Source organism: Botryllus schlosseri, chromosome 9 (assembly GCF_051294905.1).
Source record: "Botryllus schlosseri isolate E-star chromosome 9, Bs_hap1, whole genome shotgun sequence".
Lineage (NCBI taxonomy): Eukaryota > Metazoa > Chordata > Ascidiacea > Stolidobranchia > Styelidae > Botryllus > Botryllus schlosseri.
The window spans coordinates 9,262,649-9,270,112 of NC_137244.1; positions in this window are offsets into that span (position 1 = coordinate 9,262,649).

Here is a 7,464-nt window from a genome sequence, read left to right on the forward strand (position 1 = left end):
GGACCTGACGTGTGGAACGGTATCCCACCGACCATCCGAGTGAAGAGACAGCGACAAAGACGAGCTTATAGTAACATCCCATATACATCCTAATTTCTTGCTTTAAAAACGAGTCTGTGGGTTAAAAAGAGTTTTGAAGGTATCATGGTAACCATTGATATGAATTATGATGGCGAATAAATATTATTTGTGGTTAATTAACCGCCACTTTCTCAGTTCCTAATAGCAATACATCCACTGAGCAGCATGTATTCTTAATGTAATTCACTGCTTTCAAGTAAAAATTCAATTATTACGCCGCAGAATAGAGTTAATTTTTTTACTGGGCGCGCAAACGTATTTTTTGCTTTTCATTTGGTCAGGGGAGGGGGGGGGGGGATAATTGCCCATCCTCGACTCAGAGCAGTGATTCTTAGCCTTTATTTCCTGCAGCGTTCCTTTCGAAAATTGTCTGTGTCTGGCAACCCACCCCCCAAAAAAAATAATTAAAGGATGGTAGTAAAACAATGGTTTAGACGTTGTTGACGGTCGTTTTTTCGGTTGGGACTTCACTATTGGAAATAGCTTGAATCACGCCCGAGGACTCCTCGACTAATTAACGCTCTGATAATAAATATATGTGCTATATTCAGGATGAAATCAAGGTTGTTATAACCAGGGCTTTGGAGCAGCCGTAAATTTTAACTGCTCCAGCTCCGGAGCCGGAGCTTTCTTCTATCATACATTAGCTCCGATTCCAGCTCCGGAGCCGCATTATTACCACTGCTCCGGCTCCTGTTCCGGCTCCGACTCTGAAAACTATAGAATGGGCCTGTCTATATCAGGGGTGGCCAACCCGCGGGCCAAATGTGGCCCGCGAGCGGGTTTTGAGTGGCCCGCGAGGTAATTTCCTAGTATATTATCGAAATCATGTTATATTATCGAAAATGAATTGCACAGATTGTGAACTTGCAACGCCAAACAAAAATGTGATTAGTCTGGCCGCGATACTTGGGATGTTATGACTAAAATATCAGTTTCGAGGCATTGGCAGATCCAGGGTCCAGTCACATTTTCGTAAATCGTCATACACTACAATAAACTAAAATAGTAGAATTTTTCTGGACACTACGCGTCTTGAATTGTCACACAATTTCGTGCTTGGTATAGTCTTCCCCCTCCTGAAAATGAGGATAGCTGGAGCGATTTACAACACATGCTAAATTTCCTTCAAATGGAAGTACAAAATGTAGCTTTGAAGCAGGGCTTTGGAGCAGCCGTAAATTTGGATTGCTCCAGCTCCGGCTCCGGAGCTTTCTTCCATCATACATTAGCTCCGGCTCCAGCTCCGGAGCTGCATTATTACCACTGCTCCGGCTCCAGCTCCGGCTCTGAAAACAATCGAATGTGTCTGTCTATATCAGGGGAGGGCAACCAACGGCCTGCGGTCCATATGTGACCCGCGAGAAGGTTTTGAGTAGCCCGCGAGCTAATTCCCATTATATTATCGAAATTCTGTTATATTATCGAAATTGAATTGCTCAGATTGTGAACTTGCAAGGCCAACCAAAAATATAATCAGTATGGCCGCGACACTTGTGTTGATGACTAAAATGTCAGTTCCGACGCAATGGCTGATCCAGGGTCCAGCAGTCACATTTTTAGTAAATTGTCGTACATTACAATAAACTAAAACAGTAGTAAAATTTTTCTTCACGCTTAGCGTGTTTAATTTTCAAACGATTTCTTTCTCTGTAGCCTACCCCCACCTGAAAATGAAAAAAAAACGCCTAATTTAGCCGATTGAGTCCAACTATATTCGAGAGAAAGTATTTTCGCGTTTACGCTCGCAGAAAGATCGTCGACCATGAAATTTAGTCACAAAATGATTGTCACATATTAGCGGAAACCTTCGATATCGATATGTCTAGAGGTCGAATAGTCCTGTCCTTGCAAACTAGCCCAGCGGGTGATATACAGTAGACCCGCAATATTGTCAAGTATTAATATTATTGACCTAGTTCATTTATAAACTTTGGAAATTTTACGCGATTTTATGCGCGGCTAGTGGACAGCGTACTCGTTCGTCAATTGCATGAGGCCCTTTATCCGAAAAGTTCGACCGCCCTGGCCCTGGTCTATATATAGATTACTAATCCATACCCTTCGGTTAGTTATCTATAGTGATCTAGAGTCTGTCAGCCGTCAGTAACATCGGATGCAGCAACGAAGACATAGGTGCCGCCGTGCCGTCCTGTGACGTCATAATGGACATTTGTCAATGTTGATTATGGTTGCACTAGAACCAGACATGCCACTCCTGGGTTTCCCACCCAGATCTGGGTTTTTCGTGCATCACCTGGGTTTCTGGGTTTTCGAGCATCACCTGGGTTTCTGGGTTTTTGTTCTTGAAATCTGGGTTTTTTCAACATCATGTTCGCCAGGTTAATTTTATGTTCGAAAATCAATTATATTAGATTAGTATGATTGTAATGTCGATAAATGCACGAGATTCAGTTGTTGATTGACTGCTTGATTGCTGCATTGTCGAGGAATTTTGTTATATTGTAACGGCAGAGTCTTGAGAAACGGCTTCACTACTAAAATGAAAGGCCGTGATGTGATGGAGCTTTATTGTATACCAACTTCAGCTCGCAGAAAGTCATGTTCATAGAGAAACTCATTGGAATTCGGAACAGTTTTCTTACGATTTATGTCGATTCAAGGCTTGACTGCTAGTATCAATAAATAAAATAAGATCTTGGTTTCTTTCACAGCTTATTTAACGTCCACTCTCGAAGTAATAATTTTATTTATCACACGAGCTGTCAGAGCAACGCGCACCAAGTATTTTCTTAGCAATGCGTCAAATAGAAAACAAGATATATATATTTTTTTATATTTGCGTTGTTAACCGAGCAAAACGTATTGCATGAACTATTATAGTCTCAATACCAAGGGCTAAAACTCGGTTCTATGACAATATATGACTGTCAGTTTCCATTTTCTCAGCTTCCGCTTAGGAATTTGAGGGAAATATAGGATCTGGGTTTTTCTGGGTTTATTTAGCGTCCACATCTGGGTTTATTTAGCGTCCACATTTGGGTTTTTCCGAAATATCCCAGTGGCATCTCTGACTAGAACGCCCTTTACTTCATGCCATTGCTGTGTACAGTATTGAAATTCCAATGCGGCGTTTTAACACTGGCACTGTACTCGTTAACATTAAGCCATACAGCTGAATTCAATCTTTAAATTTGCGATTATTATTCAACTGCAGCTGCAGTAATAGCAATATGGGCGCATATCACAACCTGATCAATAGAAATCCGATTTGCCTCAAATAGCCAATGGTTTGACGTTCGATATTGGTGCATTCATTACCAGTCCATTCGGTGTCGATCAAGTTTATCGGAATATAATATTTTCCCGTTGAAACGAATCGAATAATCGAATTGAACACTGTGCCATGCACATTTCGACGTGCCGGTAACGAATTGAACTATGCACATTTACAAATCACAGTGCGCGATAATTCGGGAATACTGGAGTATCCAACAGACATCAAGAATGAATACACGAAACAGATGATTACAAATTGGAAATCGCGTATCAAATCAGTAATTTTTCTCCAACATAAAATACCATGAGGTTCTGACATCGCATTGAGTAGCTCGCACCGCGACAATAATTGTTTGCTGAGTGTAAATAACAGCATTTTCGGCTACTCTTCTGCCATGCCCTATTTAAGCTCGAAAATCCTTACTGGAGCGAATGACGATCATGCACAGTAATGAATTTCAATTCACATACATAGTTACATACACGATGACACAGTCCAATTTCGCGGCCCGATTAAAAACTATCACGATAGAACGTGTGTTTGCTCATCCGATTCACAGCAACGATGAGATGGAATTTCTCGGCGCGTGCTCGTCATATCGTCATGTGCAACGAAATCACGTTTTTATCCTATGTCCCATTTCGCGTAATACATAGTGATCATTATTTTCGAACCGTCCAACTGGCCAACAAGGTTGTGCTCATGATGAAATTGCGGGTATGCCCATGCCCAATCAGTGGCGTAGCAGCCACTTGGCGGTTCTGGCTTTGAGCCAGGGGCGGCAATCTCCAAGGGGGCGGCAAAATGAGGCTGCACAGTGTACTGTACAGTGTACACAGCCGGCTAAAAGCAGCGTAATTGGTAGTCCTATAGCTGGCGCCCCGTGAGCTGAAATTTAATCAAACTGGTCTCAATCGAAAGCTAGTGTCGCGCTGATTCCGAATATGTTAACATGGCAATGGAACCACTTCAAAATAGCCGTCAAGGCCGATTATTCCTAACAATCCCAGCGCCGTAACACAACACAATGACCAATTGACCATGATAATGGAAATTATATCGAGCGATTATTCGGAAAAATGCCGATTTTCAAACCAGCATTTAAATTGTATTTCCGGAATCAGGGCAACTATAGCTTTCGATTAAGATCAGTATTGTTAAATTTGAGCACTCGGAGGGCCTGGCCAACTATATGATGAACATGACCTGACCATTGACCAGATGACCAATTATGCTGCTTTTAGCTGTCTCAGCAGTAGGATTGTCTGAGCATTCAAGTGTGACAACTAAGTAGCCCATCTATCCGTACTCCGCAGGTTAGTGATCTATACTTTAGGTTACGATTTGGTAAAGCAGACCGAGATAGCTGTGACCGAGATAGCTATGCTGACCGAAAACTTCGTCATATAGACCTATACAAAATACATGTAGGTTTAATTGTCCATAGGCGCTTAAATGACTGGTGTCGATTGTTCCTGTCTTGGCAATCTGAACCTCACAAGACAGATACCAGCATCCGCATGGAAAAATTATAAGCCAGTGAAAAAATAACAATTTGAAATCTTGTGATCTTATAGTTTAGTTCGTTTGGGCGATTCTATATTTTTAGATATCAGACAGGAATTCGCGAAATAACATTAGGCCTACGTAACGAAGTCATACCAACGGATCCGCCCGCCCGAAGATGTTTAATTATTATTGACGGGTCCTACCTTTTCAAACACACCTCACTCAACTCTACCGGTAAATCAGATTAGGTGAGCAGAAAGAGGATAAAAATTGAAAGCCATATATATGCAATTCCCCGTCATATTGACCAGTTCAATCATGAATGATATAAATAGGCGAGTAAAGCTGACTCAGGAACGGACACACAATGTAGGTTAAAAGTAGCGATAAACAGCGAATAGCGTGAGGGGGGTCTGGGGTGCGAAGCCCACCAGAAGTTTGGTTTATCACCCTATGGGGGGGTGGGGTGGGGGGGGGGGCAAGACCAACGTTTTGGGGACCTGACGAAGTGCTGTGACGGCCCTGGGTCTACTTAGGGGCGGCATTTTGAGCGAGAGCCAGGGGCGGCAGCGCATGCTGCTACGCCAGTGTGCCCAATACCCACAATATTCACAGGCATATCTAGCATACCGAGGTTCGGCGCTCAGGTATGAAAATTGAACATTGAACATATAACTGCTCTGCTGTTAAATCCCCAGGAACATGGTTAGTCGGAAAAGGTAGCGCCAAAGAGGCAAAGTTGTTAATTTCGCGAAGGCCTGCTGTTGAATTATGTGAAATCAACAGATATGGCTGTTGCATATATAATAGCATCTTATGAAATACGTCGAAGCCGGAACTACTCCTCAAATAACTGGCTCCAGCTCCGGTTCCGGCTCTGGCTGAATTTTATGTAGAGCTCCGGCTCCGAATCCAGCTTCGGTGAAAATGCACGGCTCCGGGGCTCCGGCTCCAAAGCCCTGCATCCGACAGTCGACGAGCATGTCCACATTCAAGTCGAAATACGAGCAATTCCTACTAAATAAATGCTAGTCCATCCTCAAGATTACCGGACCACGACCTGACCTATCGATCTCGCCTTCCATGACATGCCACCCCATTTTTTGTCGCTTTGTTTTCCCCATACTATCTTATTTTACTTTTCATTCAGTGTGCGTGCCTCCTCTTTACATCGCATAGGCCAAAGTGGGTGTCAATGATTCCATAGACTACTCCAAGTCGCTTCGACACCTTCCTATCCTTTCATTTTTCGCATTTTTGTGGTGTAGGCCTATTGAACTGATAAAATAGTGTGGCGAGATAGCGCAGTGGTATAATCCGCGGCTGCAACACCAATGGGTGCCGGTTCGAGTCCGAACGAGGTCGACTTCCGAATTCCGATACCTAAGTGTTGGAGGTTTACCTAGGCTCCTCCTCGCCACCTCATCCGCTTCAGCGGTGTCTTACAAAAGCCTAGAGGTGGGCCGTGCTATAAGTCGGCAGTTACGGAAAAATAAGAAGAATATCGGCCTGGTGTAAATGACCATAGTAGTCGACAGACACCATGAATACCCCAAAAACAAACAAACAAACAAACCCCAAAAACAAACAAACTGATAAAAATTGCTAATAAACCAATAATGAATGAAAGATCTATCTCGCAATTTTGAAATTAGCAACCATCGGCCGCGGATACAAAAAGAATGCGACGTCTCTATCACATTTACATTTTCAAACCACGTAGGCTACTTCTATTCATTACCCATACAAATCTTCAATTTCTGCTTGCACTGAAAGTACTTTTGACAGACCTTGGAAATCGTTGCTCCATGTTAATTGAGTAGAAATCTGCGGCGTTATTCCTACTTCTGCTCTTGTAGTTCCAGTGACGGTAGCTATTTTGACCACCTCTGTTGGTTTTGTTATTGCAATTCATTGCAGTGTTGTAAATAAAACCCTACACTACTATTAGATCAACATAAATTAGTATATTAAGCTTTCTATAAAAAAGCTGTGGGAGTAGAAGGAAGTAACATAAGTGCAGTGAAAGATGAAATAAATCGGATGAAATATCCTGAATAATTACCAGTAGGCTACTTTATTGACTACCTGCAGGGGCGAAACTGCCCCACCCCGAACACCCGAATTGGATGGGGCCCATTTAAAAAAAAAATAGGCATTTCAGTGCCCGCCACTACCTCGCTCCACGATACGCCAAGACTACTGGAGTTTCGGCCAACATGCGACTTCGCGAAGAGTGTTACTAAATAAAACCTTGGTCGAAACCATCAATATATATAGTTTATTGCCAATTGTCCACAGGCGCGGAATAGTCTTGATCTGGCGATCTGTAGTCACCACCTCCCTCAGCTACACCAGTAAATCTGATCACGTGGACTGCGAGACGATGAAAAATTATTAGAAATATTGGCAGACTCTTTTCGGCTACAACAGTAAAACGTGCTATTCTGTGGTTTGGTCTATGATCATATTAGGAAGGGGGGCAAGACCAAAGTGTTTTTTTTCGCTGACCAAGTGCTGTTTCGGCCCCGACTACCTGGGTATTATATCTGGAGCTACAGAATGGACTATTCAAGCTACAATGCTCACGATAGGATGTCCAAGCTAGCCGATTCGAATTAATACACAAGACG